The sequence below is a fragment of the Magnolia sinica genome, chromosome 12, assembly GCF_029962835.1.
Source record: "Magnolia sinica isolate HGM2019 chromosome 12, MsV1, whole genome shotgun sequence".
In the NCBI taxonomy this organism is placed as follows: Eukaryota; Viridiplantae; Streptophyta; class Magnoliopsida; order Magnoliales; family Magnoliaceae; genus Magnolia; species Magnolia sinica.
Genome location: NC_080584.1, coordinates 45,696,863 through 45,713,790, shown reverse-complemented (window position 1 = coordinate 45,713,790; position 16,928 = coordinate 45,696,863). Strand labels below are relative to the sequence as shown.

General features: G+C 39.3%; 1 long non-coding RNA gene and 1 other non-coding gene across 2 annotated transcripts in view; both read left to right on the top strand.

Moving 5' to 3' along the window:
- Positions 1 to 856: 856 nt before the first annotated feature.
- The window catches only part of LOC131221296 (uncharacterized), a 37,138-nt gene continuing 21,066 nt past the window's right edge, over positions 857 to 16,928 (top strand). Inside the window, exons 1-7 of the long non-coding RNA XR_009159182.1 lie at positions 857 to 1,163; positions 1,251 to 1,291; positions 2,685 to 2,836; positions 3,353 to 3,581; positions 3,790 to 4,543; positions 5,087 to 5,221; positions 5,426 to 5,541. This is a non-coding gene — a long non-coding RNA (uncharacterized LOC131221296). The remainder of the gene's footprint in view (positions 1,164 to 1,250; positions 1,292 to 2,684; positions 2,837 to 3,352; positions 3,582 to 3,789; positions 4,544 to 5,086; positions 5,222 to 5,425; positions 5,542 to 16,928) is intronic.
- On the top strand, positions 15,602 to 15,708 carry LOC131222081 (small nucleolar RNA R71). The gene has a single exon (XR_009159788.1). It is a non-coding gene; the product is annotated as a small nucleolar RNA R71 (small nucleolar RNA).

The following is a 16,928-nucleotide window of genomic DNA, read 5'->3' as shown; positions in this document are numbered from 1 at the left end:
GACTTATCTGTATTTGAGAGTAGTTTTGGAGAATGCCTCAACAATTTATCTCATCTTATCTAGGTGTGAAGAGAAGCACCTTATTTTAAATTGGGAGAAGTGTCATTTCATGGTTCAAAAAGAAATTATGTTGGGACTTGTCATTACCAAAAAATCAAGCAAAAGCTAGGGACTTTGGAAGTTTTTGGCTACGGATATAAACCGTAGTTAGTATGCTACAAATTTAATCTATATCTAAAACCTACTTAATCTGTAGCTAAAACCTACATTCCACCAGGATCTTATTAGAGATTGATGGTGCTTAAGGGGCTCCTGGGGCCCATTGGAATATATGTGTTTTATCTAAGCTGCCTATAAATTCTGATATATAATTTCAGTGGATCATCCCAAAAAGTAGGTAGATTGAATGTCTAAGTGGACCACACCATAAGAAATAATAAAAAATAAATTTCTATCAATAATATTTTATGTGGTCCGCTTACAGCTTTGATCTGACTCCTTTTTTAGATCAACCCTTAAAATGATCTTTTAAAATAAATGGACGAAGTAGATAAATAACATGCATCACGGTGGGCCCCATGAGACCTAAAACTAAACACTTAAAAGTCTCGTCCGTCTACTACCCCCAAAAAAAAAAAAAACACAATCCCGCGCGCACCCATCTCCCACAACCTAGATCCCTTAAATCTCTCTCCACGCCCGCCCCTCTCCCAAAACCCAAACCCGCGCCCACCCCCCTCCCAAAACCCAAACACACCCCCCCCCCCCCTCTCTCTCTCTCGCGCGCGCCCAAACCCCAAACCCTCTCTCTCTCGCATGCCCGCCCCTCTGTTTCCCAACACCTCTCTCTCTCTCTCTCTAGGATTTTGAAAACCCCCTTTCGTATTGCAAGAGTTCTTCATGGCACTCTTGATTTACCCAATGCTGTTGGAAAAGATTGGATCAGAAGTTTCTATTTGAAGAAAGCCACACTCATTTTCTGCACTGCCTCTACTGCTTCTTCGTTGCAAAATTACGAGATGGATCCGTTGGAAGCGTTAGTTGTCGATGAAGCAGCGCAATCGAAGGAATGTGAGTCAGTTATTGCATTTCGAATCAAAGGGATAAAACATGATGTTCTTATCGGGGATGAGCGACTGTTGCCTTCTATTGTAAAGAGCAAGGTTTGTTTTTTTGATTCTCTAGAAATTTACCATCATTTCAGTGTAATTTTGATTCTTATTTTTTGGGTTTAATTGTTTTGCTTTTAGGTCTCTGATGCAGCTGGATTTGGAAGAAGTCTTTTTGAAAGGTTGGGTTCAATGGGGCATCATAAGCATCTCCCGAATATGTAGTATCGTATGCACCCTGCAATAAGCACTTTCCCAAATGCTAAGTTTTATGATGGGCGGATTTTGGATAGGCCAAATGTAACTGATGCTATCTATGGAAGGCATTGTCTTTATGGTCGAATGTATGGCGCTTATTCATTCATAAACATTGCTGATGGGAGAGAGGAAAAGTACTATATTGGAAGTAGTTTTAAAAATATGGTCGAGGTAGCTGTTGTCTTGCAAATAGTCAGAAGCCTTTTTAAATGTATGAGTACTTTAGATTTGATTTCTTTGTTTCAACAGTAGTTTGTTTCTGATTGTTTTGAGGCTTCATCTATGCTGTATATAAAGTGTGCAACTTTTGGATATTTTTACCCCTGTAATTAGTCGTGGGGAGCGAAGAATCATTTGGTTTTTAATCCCTGAGCCCTTCAACCTGAGGGCAATTTTGTCCTTTTAACCCCCTGGAACAGCCTGCCTAATCTTTTCTTTGCATGTAGCCGACGCTGAAGACGTAACATTAGGGAACCATGTGGCGAAGGCTCTGTGGGTTCCACTGATCAGTCTGTAACATCGCACCATATCTGTTGTGCAGGCTTATGTTATGATGTCAGCTTATAAAAGAGGCAGATCCAAAGCTTGAGTGGGTCACAACACAGGAAGAAGTGGTCACTAGTTGCCTAATGTTAAAATCCGACTATTTTTCACTCTTTGGGTGATGCCAGCATCCATCTTGCCGCATCCTTTCCCTCAGTCTCCCCTGTTAATTTGCTCAAATTTATTTTTCGCTCTCTGTTAATTTACTAAAATTCAGTAGTTAGTACATGCTAGATTTCTTTTCAAACCTTAGAATTTAATTGAGTATACATTTTAATATTAGTAATCCATAATTATAGTACTCACCAGTGCTTTACTAGGTCCACACGTGTCTGCTATAAAGCTCATCAACTACCCACACATGTGCCAGCATGAGGTGATAGGTCCCATATCCAATGCAACCATCAGAATGGCCCCACTATATTGACGTCCTAGCCCAAAAATCAGGTTCATCTACTGGTGAGGTGGTCCGCAGTTAGTAAAATAAATGTATGTCTTTGAAAGCTTGGCTGTAGTTTTCTGATCCATCCAACTTTTTCCAATATTGGCCGACCGGATTTATTTTTGGGAAACATCTACATGGTCAGACCAACCTAATTGATGGATTGTGTCTTGCAAGTTGCACGTATGTGCCATGCTAGCACATGTGTGACATGCATATGAGCTTTATTGTAATCATGTGTGTGTGCTTAGCAAAACTCTACCAATAATGGATGACCATGCCCTACTGTCTAACATCCTTCTTTTTCTGTACTTTACATGTGCAATGCTCAGGACTGATATACGCATCCTAAACAACAATAGACTTTTGTCGTGACAGAGAAATACAATCCGGCAACATGGATGCTAGAAGCAAGCTCAATTGCCGCTGAAGTTCGATTGGGAATTGATTTTGCCGAGCACTACAAGTCCTCACAGTTGTACCAGTAAGTGAACTATAATCTCCTTTGTATTTGATATAAGGATTGTAATAATGACAATTTCTTGGGTAAAATAATTTTTGAATCTCGGATGAGCAAAACCTGAATCAATGTGGTGGACATCAATGTGAATCATTTTTCAAACATACAGAGAGAAGGAAACTGGTTTTCTAATAAGAGCACTGCTAATCTCAAAAATGCTTGGGTGGAAAAGTGTTCACATGCAATTTGATTGGTCACCTTTGGAATTAACCCAAGTAGAAAAGGCTCCTAGATGTGTGAATCATACTCTCCTTATGTTGATGAATTCAAGTGCATCTAAGAAACCTTTTTCGTACACATCCGTGTGACTATCATTTTCAGTTACTAGATGGAGGAACTTAATACTTAATTACAGCACTCTCATTGTATATTTTTATCTCACAGATAGATGAAAACAACCCTGCAATCAACTTAACTTCCAAGTGATTGTATAAAATTTTGTTGCATTTGTGCTTATGTGCACCTTGTGATTATCTCCAGGTGAAATAAAGCGCTTGTTAAGGAGCTAAGCACTCCTGCCCCAGGAGCCAAAGATATCTATTTCCCCACACAATACTCTCAGTCTACTTTCGGGCAGTTCAAATCATGCCTTTGGAATCAATGGTTGACATATTGGAGAAGCCTTGACTATAACCTTGCCCGATACTACTTCACCTTAGTTGTTGCCCTCATGCTTGGCATGATCTTTTTTGCGGGTTGGCACAAAAAGGTAAGCATCACTTCCTCTATTTCGAGTGTTTCAAGAAAATTTCAGCCTCCCATGTGGCCATGTTTCTCCTATAGTGATCATTTCATGTGTGCAGTCCCTTAATTGATTAGGTACTTCATGAGAATCTTAAACAATTTTTATTTTTTATTTTTTATTTATTTACTCGAGTATTCATGACAAAACCATGAACTTTGCATTTATGGTGCAGGGAAAATGCAAATGATCTAACCATCATTATTGGAGCCATGTACGCATCCATTCTGTTTGTTGGCATCAACAATTGCTCGACCATGCAACCAATTGTAGCCATCGAAAGGACATTGTTTTACCGAGAAAGAGAAGGCGTCCAGGTGAGAATGTATTGGGAGACCTTCATGAAGGAAGGGAATTAGAAGCCGGGTAATGTCCTTTTGGAAGGGAATTGAGAAAGGAGATTTTAACATTCCATGTCTCATTCACTCCTGTCATGTCCACAAACTCAGAAATCCAGATTTAATATACTGTCATGAAGGTTTAAGAGTAATAAAAAACTGCATTGGAGCAATTTAAATGCATTTAACACTTGATTATGTTGTGCAGACAATGATGTTGAATGAAAAAAAATCCAGAGTCTTAATGCTCTCCAATCAGCTATGAAGAATGCAGAGGAATATCTGTCGAGGCTCCCTCCGGAGACACCCTATTCAGAGTTTGATGACAAGCACTGAAGATGCCTATTTTCCTTTTTACTTTCACCCCATGGGTCATTTTCCCAATCTAATGTTCTGGGGTTGCCCAATACTGGGGACCAGATATATTCCCTTTTAAAGACTGCATCTACTCTTTCACCTCTAGAATGTCATTTTGCTGAGTTGTTTTTTCTGCAGGTTGTTTATATTTTGGATCAAGTTCGTGCATTGGAGCATGAGATGCTTCTCAGAAAAAAGCAGCAAGGCCTTGATATCATGCCTCAAATTCTCATTGTAAGTTTCATGACGAGCATTTGCATCTGGATTGGCCCCATGTTATCCAATATCCTGATTCTCCCTTATCATTGAACCCATAAGAAATCATTTCTTGCCCAAAGTTAGGGAATAACAAATTTCCATTTCCTGTTTGTTTAGAGAGAACTGTGGACAACCATGGAAAAGAAAATGAAATCCCCTTGTGCGACAGATTCCTGTGTTTGAGAAACACACCTCAAAAATCTTGTTAAAAAATTCTAGATTCCATGGTTACGAGGGACAACTCTACTGATTGACCTTTCACCTTTAGATTTCCATTGAAATGATGGTACAAAACAAACAGCCATAAGGAAATGCTTTTCCTCCCCTGTTGATGTCATTTTCCACATTTAAGGGTTCCGCAGAGTCTTTCCATTTCCAGGTTTTGGTTTCACCCTATCCAGAGAAGCCAGAGACATGAGATTTCTCTTCTAATTTCTAATTTTCATTTGTTTTTACCTTCCTCATGATGCCTTTTTTTTCTTTCTTTCTTCTTTTTTTTTTTTTTACTGTGGAACACAGGTGACTGGACTACTACCTGATGTAGTCGGTACTACTTGCAATCAACATCTTGAGAAAGTACTTGGAGCAGATCATGCAAGCATTCTGCGTGTTCCATTCAGAATGGAGAAGGGAATTCTCCAGACTTATATGGAGGTTAATCATTAATTAGAAATCTTAGTTTTTGTCTGTTTAATCTGATCTTTTATAGATTCTACATTTGATATGCAGGCCCCAATCTACATTTGAAAATAATGTTGAGGTTATATTCATGAATGCTTCTAATCAATCTTGCTGAAATTACAATACGTACCAATTGAAAGTAGCAAGGAATCTAGCTAATCTCTAATCAATATGCAGTTTGCTGGTAATGAGAATGGCATCACTGCATTTCAGATGGAAGGTCAAGACAAATCAAATCAATAGAACTCAGTTTCTTCAGGAGATGCTTTGTTTCTTGTGCATTGGAAAGACAGGTTTTTGAATGTTAAGTTTTTTGTCATGTTGATTCAGGTTTTTTGTCATGTTGATTCAAGTTTTTATTTTTATTTTGTTGTTGAAGCATGTATGTTTCTATTGCCACTGGTATGTTTCTGGTACCACTTGTTTAATATTGTAAGTAAAGGTTCTAATGATTTCGTAGTGGGCCCAGCCTCCAAAGGAATCAGCCCTCTGGATTAGGACTTCTGTTCCCTACTCTTTCTTTAATTTAGTTGCCTTTGTTGCTTGCTCAAAAAAATAAAAATAAAAATAAAAATAAAATCGTGTCTATTTACAATGCATGTATTAGGTGAAATGCTATGTCTATCAATGATGAGTTTTTTTTAAGGCTGGTGGGTCTAGTTAGTAGAAAGGTGCCATAGAGAACCACCTATTGCTTAGAAAAGCCAGCCTTTTGTCTCTTGGTCTATTCATCATGCGAGTCCCATCCTAGGGGAAAATATTTATGTACCTACATGTTTGTCATGGTCTAGTAACATAGTGTTATAACCCGAGTAGTTTTTTGTTAACACACGTGGGCCTTTCCTAGTGTCTAATATGCTTAGAAGTTTTGTATTAACATGTGTCTCAACCATGAATGATGAATGCTCTTAGTTTACTTGGTCTCTCTCTTTCGACACAGTAGTACAGAACTTCAACAGCTATAGTAGCTACACTCAGTGTTCGAGTTGTCGGTATCGCTATAAGTTTCGCTGACTAGAGATAAAGATATATTATCGTTATCGCCGATAATATCACCGATAACCGGAAATGCGAAAAAAAATGACGAATAATGGGGAAAATGATGGAATTTTTCAGTAAAACTTCAGGGCATGCCTAAATACACATATTTGCATATTTAGGAATAAAAAATTACAAAAACAAATACATTAAATAATAAGTTTTCATTAAATGGGACCCAAAAAGCAAATGCTGCCATAAGAAATCGCTCCAATTGTAATCAAAATGAATTCATATAATACAAATGCAGTTAACATAGAATAATTAGGACATGTAAAAGTTAATGAACTAAAAAAATACACCTTTTTTGGGACATGGAATCTATATACTGGTGTACTTGGTGATTGATGGCTTGGATATGGCACTTGTTTGACATATTGACGCATCCATTCAATTTTCCAGATCATTTTATGGTATAAGCCCAAAAAATAGATAGATCCAAATCTCAAGTGAACCACATCACAGGACAGTGTTGATTGAATGCACACTAATAAAAACTTCTCAAGGGCCACAAATTTTGTATCAAACTAGTTTGTATAACCTAATTAACAGGCTGGATGTCAAATAAACATTACATTGAACCCTAGGAGGTTTTTAATGGTGGACATTCAATTGCTACTATTTCTTGTGGTGTGGTCCACCTGAGAGTTATATATGCCTGATGTTTTGGATCAAGATCTAAAATGATCTGAAAAAATAGATGGACAGCATGGATCAGTAAGGCCCGTATCCTAGACCGTACCATTCCTTAGGCTTCTGCGGTCTTCCCGGTCGAATTTCAGCGACCCTCGACCTGTATCAAACATTTGCACGCGACCTTAAGCCGAGTCTTGCACATCAGAGTCGGCTCAATTTGAAACTTGTATCATTGCAACCGCACCGTCATCGCGGTTTCGACGCCGCGTCTCACATGCTGAGGTGACACCCGGGCCAGGAGATGTGGGCCAGCGTTCAGTTCGAGGAAAACACCACACGTTGTAAATTCCAAGAGAATCTATCAAATTCATTACATCAATCACATCACTTGTCAAAAGTACACCCATCACTCAACCCATTACTCTTCCCATGCCCAAGTACAAAAGCAACCCCAAAAAGTCAACAAGCACCTTACCTCTCATGTCACTCCACTGTTCACTCCCTAAGTATAGGGCTGTGATGTAGTAATAAACTCGGTGAGACCGAGGTCGAATCCCAAGGGACTGAAACCTGTACGTAATCTGAAGCTAACTAGAACTAGAACTAGAATGAGATAAAATCTAAATCCGATATAAAGTGATGAATAATGGTGAGAGATTAATCTACAACTTTAAGGAATTCAGAGGAAGGAAACTAGGGATTCAGAGGATCCACTTGTAGAGATCAGGGAGATCTTATGCCTGCATCACGAATTATGGAATTTAAACTGAACTTCCTTTAATATAGTTGTCAAGAGGTGAAAGGTATATGAATTAGAATGGATTCCATCACCAAACCATGCCCAGGAGACAAAGTCGACAATAGAATTAAACTAATTACCAACCAATCAGATGAATATGAAGGTTAGGAAAGATACTGCCATCCAACCATACCTAGGAGACAATGGCGAACAACAGGGCTCAAAATAAGGAAAAAGAAATACTCAAAGCCATTACAAACCCATTGTAATTTCAATCACAACAGGCCATTAAAAACTAAAAATATTCCCATAAAATTAAATCAAAATCCATTCAATCTAAACAAAAGGGCACACACATAAATTCTCCCATCACGCTACAAGCTTCACCTCTTTGCCCTAGCTAAGAGGTTTAGCCCAACATGATTGGACTAGATCTCACTAAAATAATAATAATAAAAAAAACAAATAAAGAACTCTAAAAAAACTCCCTTCCACGGCTGCCTCCAACCTCCACTTTTCTTCCTTCTCTTTCTCTCTTGTGCTTCACGTTCAAGCCGTCTCCCTGCAAAATTCCACACCCCCCTTCTGTTTCTTCTCTCCCCTCCTTATAGAGCCAGTCAAGGTCGCTGGCCAGCTTTCGCACTCTTTTCTTGCGCAGGGAGAGTCCCGGACGCGCACCCTGTTTTTGTGCCGCGAAAACACTTACGCTCGTCCTATGTTTGGAAGACTGATCATATATATTTCTCAAAAATGACTTCTTGGAAGGTGTTATGGCCACCTTCTCTCCCTTATGTACGGTTCAGATCTTCGAAACGATTGATGATTGTGGCTCACAACTCCCCCGAATCTCCGGATTTCCTTGACGCGCGTAAGTCTTATGCAGACCTGCTGACGTGTTCGGTGGGCCCCATAGTGATGTTTTATGAGAAATCCACACCATCCATTGAAATCCTCGTGAAAATCCAGTCAGGAACGAGTGGTTTTGGTAGGTTCTTGTGTGGCCCACTGTACTAATTAAATTCACCGTTCATCCTACGTTTAATGGCTGGGAACGTGCAGACATTTGCATTGTGAAAAAATGACACCTAGGTGTTGGTCTTGGACGTCTCCTGAGACAATTGAACGGTTCGGATCATCGAACTGGATGATGAGTGAGGCCCACTACTCAAAACCGGCAGATGCAGTGTATCCGCTGTCGAGTTTTTATAGAAATTGTCGGTCAGTGTAACGCTGACCGACTTTGGTATTGCGGTGCATGGCAAGTGCGTGCACACTGTCTACATACACTCTCTTGAGTGGGGTCCACTGTGATGTGTATGATACATTTGCTCCGTCCATCTCCTTCGTCATTTAATTTAAGTGGTTGGGACCAAAATTAAAGCATTTCCAAATACCAGGTGGGCCTCAAATCAATGGCTTATGGGCTGATTTGTCCGTTAGGCCACTTATACAGGGAACTGAGGGTTGGAATTTGACGTGTACGGTTAATTTATGGTCCTCAGGCCATGTATGGAGTTTCGAGCTGAACGAATGGTGGAAACCCCATGATCTTGCATTCTGGACGATTTTTAGGCCACATGAACTTCAGTTTCCCGATTTTCTCGGATCTTTGGTATGTAATTCCGTCAATCCTGGTCCTCTGGAGTCTGTCCCTTGCCTTTAGTGTCATCAGAGCGTTAAATACATGCTTTAAGCTCCCTTTTCAGTCCATGTTCGTAAATACGCTTTGCATCACAAACATGATTAAAACAGGGCATTAAAAAGTATCATGTTCGTAAACAGAGACAATAACTAGGGTTTAATATGTAATATTTGACCCTTAACACAACCTCCACCCAGCATTTTGCTAGTCCTGAGCAAAGTATGCGAAAAATAAATTAAGAATTACAGGACAATTTCTATAAACTCGAGTGATTTTTGAAAATAATCAAGAACTAGAAGTCTAAGATTCGTGATTGTTGGCATTACTTTCTCCTGAAATCAAGCTCACGGTAAACTTCATAATCAAGTTCAAATATTAATCCATCAATTAGAACAATTCTAAACATTGAGTTCCATGAATGTATAGTGTAATCTCGGCTTAACATTATTACAATTCACTTCTCTATTTCAGGATATTATTGGTGACCAACAAGAGAATTCATGACAACCAAAACCAAAACCTGCCTCATAGTTTGTCTTTTCGTTCTTCCAACTTTTGATTCTTTTTTTCAAAGTAACACTAAGAAAGGGAATCAAGTCCTTACCTATAGGGAGCAAACCTATGATGAAGACTGTACATTCAAATTTTATTATTTTATATATATATATATATATATATATATATATATATATATATATATATATTTCACATATCATTTATGGGGAATTAAGTCTACACCTATAGGGAGCAAACCTATGGTGTAGACCATTCGCCCAATCCTTTCAAGCTTAGTGATCACCAAGGTAATCCTTTAATATCGAATTGAACCCTTAATGTGTAAGCGAGATGTGTTTTATGAAATCATGACTCAATCAATATTTAAAACCTCTAACCATGGATTAATAGTTCGAACTTAACTGTGAAATCTAACAAATAGCTGAATTCAAGAGTCATAAACATCACTTGTCTTGTAATGCTAAATCCAAGATGGCCACTAAAATCACTTCCAATTCACAAGAAATTCCAGAAAAATTAAAAATTTTCACAATTTTTGCTCAAGCAATTTTTGCTCAAGACCAAGAAAACACTGATTAGGAACCTAATCTCCCACCCCCAACCGAAAATCTACATTGTCCTCAATGTAAAAGAATAAGCATGCAATGCACATGAAACAATGAAAGTAAATGAGAAGTGATGGGAAGATAAATACCTGAACGAAAAAATCAAGAGGTTTTCCATAAATATCTACGTAAAAGGGGGTCAGTACAAGAGAGAAACCAATAAAAATAAAGATAAAATCCTACCTATACCACTTTCGCAGGTGCTCTCGATTGCATTTAGCATATGAAACAAGCCTTTAAACCCCTAGGTTGTCTCTAGTGGACGAGTTGTAGTCTCGTGAGGGTTTGCAGCAATGTTACCCATAAACAGTTGAACTAACTAAAATAAAATAAAAGGCTGGGTTGCCTCCCAGGAGCGCTAAGTTTACCATCTATCCTAAAATAGCATAAAGGAAACTATCCTAGTCTTATGAAAACAGGAAACCTACATATGCCTCCATCAGACTAGGAGATCGATCCTGGTAAACAGGAGCAGTCAGGGGCATGGACATGTCCTCTGAATCAAATTTCTCGAAAAATGGTTTCAATCGATGTCCATTGACTTTAAACTCGTTGCCATTGTCGGGATCTCTTATTTCAACGGCCCCATGAGGAAAAACAGTAACAATAATGTAAGGGCCGGTCTAACGAGATCGAAGCTTACCCGGAAAGAGATGTAATCGAGAATTGTACAAAAGGACCTTCTGACCGGGCGTGAATGATTTTCGCAAAATATGTTGGTCATGAAATACTTTCATTTTGTCCTTGTAAATTCTCGAATTATCGTACGCATCATTCCGGATCTCCTCAAGTTCATTCAATTGAAGTTTGCATAGCGAGCCAGCGTTGTCCAGATTGAAATTAAGATTTTTGATCGCCCAGTACGCTTTATGTTCCAGCTCCACAGGCAAGTGACAAGCTTTCCCATAGACAAGTCTAAAGGGAGACATTCCAATAGGGGTTTTAAAGGCAGTACGGTATGCCCATAAGGCATCGGTCAATCGAATTGACCAATCCTTACGATCAGGGTTAACCGTTTTCTCCAAAATGTGTTTAATTTCCCTATTAGAAATCTCAGCTTACCCACTTGTCTGTGGGTGGTACGGGAGGCTCACCTTATGAGAGATACCGTATTTCTTCATTAAGCTCTCAAATGGTTTATTACAAAAGTGTGAGCCCCCATCACTAATGATGGCTCGAGGCGTTCCGAATCGAGAAAGGATGTTTTCTTTTAGGAATTTAATCACCGTGCAATGGTCATTAGTTCGACACGGAATCGCTTCGATCCATTTAGTGACATAATCCACGGCGAGCAAAATATACAGATTTCCAAATGATTGGGGGAATGGTCCCATGAAATCGATGCCCCAGCAATCAAATGCTTCAGTGATAAGGATGGAATTCAAAGGCATCATATTTCGACGGGACAATGCTCCCAATTTCTGACAACGCTCACAAGCTTTGCAAAACTCATGAGTGTCCCAAAACAAAGTGAGCCAGTAAAAACTACACTGTAGAATCTTGGTCGTGGTCTTTTTAGCAGAAAAGTGACCACCACAGGCCTGTGAGTGAGAGAAGGAGATGACGCTCTGATGCTCATCGTCTAGTACACATCTCCTTAGGATTTGGTCTGGGCAATATTTAAATAAATAAGGATCATCCCAGAAAAAGTTGTGCACCTCGGTGAAGAATTTCTTCTTATCTTGCGCAGTCCATTGTGTCGGTATGGCACCTGTAGCAAGATAATTAGCAATATCAGCGAACCAAGGTGAATGGGAGACTCTGAACAGTTGTTCATCAGGGAACATGTCGTTGATATGGGTCGTCTCAAGAGGATCAGAGGTATTAAAGCGAGAAAGGTGATCGGCCACAACGTTTTCTACTCCCTTTTTATCTTTAATTTCAAAATCAAATTCTTGGAGTAGAAGAATCCATCGTATCAAGCGGGGCTTAGAATCATTCTTAAAAAGAAGATACTTCAGTGCCGCATGATCTGTATAAATAATGATCTTGGATCCGATCAGGTAGGATCGAAATTTGTCTAAGGCGAACACTACGGCTAAGAGTTCTTTTTTCGTAGTTTAGTAGTTCACTTGGGCCGGATTTAAAGTCCTACTCGCGTAATGGATGATATAGGGTCTCTTATCTTTTCTCTGGCCTAGAACCGCTCCAAGAGCATAATCAGAAGCGTCACACATAAGCTCAAAAGGAAGGCTCCAATCGGGTGGCTGCATGATAGGTGCAGTGGTTAACGTGCCCTTAAGCTTGGTGAAAGCTTCCTGGCATTGCTCAGTCCACTCGTACGGAGCATCCTTTTGAAGAAGATTAAATAAAGGACGAGAGAGGAAACTAAAGTCCTTTATGAATCGCCTGTAAAATCCTGCGTGTCCTAAGAAGGATCGCACGTCTCTGATGTTCTTGGGTGGAGGTAGGTTAGAGATAAGATCAATTTGTGCCTTATCTACCTCGATTCCCTTGGACAAGATGATATGCCCAAGGACAATTCCCTTCTGAACCATGAAATGACACTTCTCCCAATTAAGTACCAAGTTCTTTTCTTCACATCTTTTCAGCACACATTTAAGACTTTCCAAGCACTTGCTGAAAGATGGACCGTAAACAGAGAAATCGTCCATGAAGACCTCTAGATATTGCCCCACCATATCAGAGAAGATACTAAGCATACATCGTTGAAAGGTGGCAGGGGCATTACATAGTCCGAATGGCATCCTTCGGTAGGCAAAGGTGCCGTAGGAACATGTAAATGTAGTCTTTTCCTGGTCTTCAGGGGCTATCTCTATCTGGTTGTAGCCCGAATACCCGTCAAGGAAACAATAATAAGAATGACCAGCTAACCTTTTCAGGATCTGATAAATGAATGGTAAAGGAAAGTGGTCTTTCCTCGTGATGGTATTCAACTTCCTGTAGTCAATGTACATTCTCCAACCAGTAGTGACTCTAGTTGGCACGAGTTCATTATTAGCATTGGCTACGATGGTGATTCCGAATTTCTTAGGGACCACTTGAGTTGGACTCACCCATTGACTATCAGATATAGGGTATATGATACCCACGTCCAATAGTTTAAGAACATCGGCCTTAACCACTTCCTTCATGTTTGGATTTAGTCTACGTTGTGGTTGCCGAGCGGTTTTTGCATTATCCTCAAGATATATGCGATAAGTACAAATCGAGGGATCGATTCCCTTGAGGTCCGCTATCGTCCATCCCAGGGCTCCTTTATGCTCAATGAGAGTAGATATGAGCATACTCTCCTGTTCTTTCTCCAGGTGAGCAGAGATCACCACCGGGTATGTCTCATCTTGACCTAAATAGGCATATTTCAAATCAGAGGGCAAAGGTTTTAGGTTAAGCTTTGACAGCTTGAGGTTAGACGGTAGAGGCACTACATCAGTTTGTGGCAATTCTTCAAATTGTGGCCTCCACGGTTAACTTCAAGTACCGGTGCAGTATCGAGCAAGGCGCACGTCTCCCTAATCATGTCATCATCAAAATCATGGGAGTGGGCCAGGCACGTCTCTAGATGGTCGGAGGATATGGTCGGAGGATATGGTCAGAGGTGTCGTATCTTCCACGAAAGAGTCAATCATGTTAATGTCGTGAAAATCGTCATCATTCTCTAAGTTGCTGTCGTTATTAAAAAAGATGTTTGACTCCAATGTCAAATTTCCAAAAGACATAGTTATGACACCATTCCTGCAATTGATAATTGCATTTGACGTGGCAAGGAATGGGCGACCAAGAATGATGGGAATCTGAGTGCTCATGTTATTGATGGGTTCGGTATCCAGGATGATAAAATCTACAGGGTAGTAAAATCTATCGACCTGGACTAACACATCCTCAATTATCCCTCTTGGTACACGAACAGAGCGATCAACAAGTTATAGTGTGGTCAGGGTGGGTTTTATCTCACCCAAATCTAACTGTTTGTATACCGAGTAGGGAATCAGATTTACGCTCGCTCCTAAGTCAAGAAGTGCGTGATCAATTCGATGGTTCTCGATTACACATGATATGGTTAGGCTACCAGGATCCTTGAATTTCTGCGGCACGTCCTGCTTCAGGATGGCACTCACTTTCTCAGTCAAGAAGATTTTCTTTTGAATACTTTGCCATCTTTTGGTCGTGCATAAGTCTTTCAGAAATTTGGTATATGAAGGAATCTGTTTCATGACATCAAGTAGAGGAATGTTAACTTTCACTTGTTTCAACACCTCCAGAATATCCTGAGAGTTAGAAAGACGTTTTGGTGCAACCAACTGTTGGGGGAATGGAGCAACTGACTTCTCTAGAAGTTCCGGTTCTAATTTTTGTGGGGCATCACTAGATCCATCATTATTGTCCTCTTCTGGTTCTTGAGGCTTTTCGGGCCTAACCGAAAGAGTTTTATTAATGATCTTTCCACTTCTAAGAGTGGTGATGGATTTAGCGTGCCCCATCTGATTTGAAGAGCTGGGATCACTAATCTCATACTGCGGTTTAGGATTGGGGAGAGGTTGTGCAGGAAGCATCCCCTTTTCTATAACCGTCATACGAGAATCTATCTTTTGCATAAAATCTGTAAATCCCCGCATTGCCTGAGCCAGCTCTTGTATGGAATTTTGAAACGGTTCCTCTTGAGGTTTCACTTGATTTGGATTTTGATTGAAGAAACCTTGAGGGGTAGCCGTTTGTCCATTCCTCCAACTAAAGTTTGGATGATTTTTCCAACCAGGATTGTACGTATTGGAGTTAGGTCCAGTAAAAGGTATTTGATAGTTGTTTACGACATTAGCTTGTTCATTCAACACTCCTCGAAAGGCGGGTATGTAGGACAATTTTCAGTTGTATGAATGTTGCAATCACAGATGCCGCAAACAATTTCATTAACCTTATCCTTCTTTCCTTCTATGGCCTCAACTTTCCTTATGAGCGTAGTCACTTTACACTTGAGATCATCCTCTTCTTTCAAGAGATATAATCCACATTTCTCCTTTAATTGAGTCGGCCTAGACGTGGTGTTCGACTTTGGGTAATAGTCCCATGATTGTGTTTTTTCAGCAAGACTATCGAGGTAATCCCATACCTCGTCAACATTTTTATTAATGAATTCTCCATTGCACATTGTCTCGACCATTTGGCGCATGGAAGATGTTAGTCCATCATAGAAAAAATTTGTAATGCGTCACGTTTCAAATCCGTGTTGTGGGCATGAACTGACCAAATCTTTGAACCTTTATCAACATTGGAAGAATATTTCATCTTCCTTTTGGGCAAAGTTCATGATTATTTTTCTGAGGGTAATCGTCTTATGATGTGGGAAGAATTTTTTTATAAATTGCCTCTGCATGTCGTTCCATGTGCCAATGGATCTAGGACGCAGTGAATGTAACCACGTCTTAGCTTTCTCTTTTAAGGAAAAAGAAAAGAGTTTCAGCCTGATTGTATCCTCAGATACATTAGGAAAATATAATGTAGCTATAATCTCATCGAACTCTTTCAAATGTAAATATGGACTTTCTGATTCAAGTCCATGGAATTTGGGAAGGAGTTGGATAACTCCTGGCTTGATGTCCATTTGTCTTGTGTTTTCAGGGAAAATCATGCATGAGGGCGTACTCACTCCCATCGGTTGTAGATAATCTCGTAAAGTACGAGGCGGGGGTGCCTGATGCACCTCATTTTCATCTTGGGTATCCTCCACCCTGGGTGGAAGTAGAGGAGGTTGGTTTTCAGCCATAACTTCAATTAACTCAGGGGATTTCGAGTGGTGTCTAGTCCTGCGATGGATAGTCAACCCCTCAACCAATCCTCCTTTAGTCAAGAGACGTCGAGTGTTGTCACGGGCCCACTTGGGTATGAAACACTCTCAGCCCTCAATCAAATTTGAAACCTAATCCAAAGAAAAGAAAATCTAAAAAAGAAAGAGAGGGTTGAAAAGAAGTTACCAAATTGGAATCCCTAAGTTAAAAACCTGCAAAATAAAACAAAATAAGTTAGATTCTAAAAAGAGAAGAAAAATCCTTTAAAAGAAAGATAGCAGTAAACTGATTTTTAAAAGAAGGAATTCCTAGAAGAAAGTGAAAATTTCTAAAATAAATTAAGAAAGTTCTAATCTAGAAAGTAAATTACTAAAAGAGAACTGACAAATAGAAAGTAGAAAGAAAGCTTACCGAATTAGAAATTTCTATCTTAAAGGCCTACAAAATATGAAAGTTAGTTTTTAAACCAAAAGTCTACAAGTAGAAAATTTCTAAAAATAAATTAGGAAACTAAGTTAGATTCTAAAAGAGCCAAAATTAGAAAGAATTTCTAAAAAGGGAAATAACTATCCTAGTTTCTAAAAACAAAAAAAGAAAAGTTTCTAAAAATAAACTATTTCCTAAAAGTAGGAAAATACTAGAATTAGAAAATTTCTAAAATTTAAGCCCTAATTGTAAAAGTAGAAAAAATAGAAAAATTAGGAAGGAATTACCAATTTAGAAACTTATGTCAGGATCCTACAAAACAGGGAAACAAGTT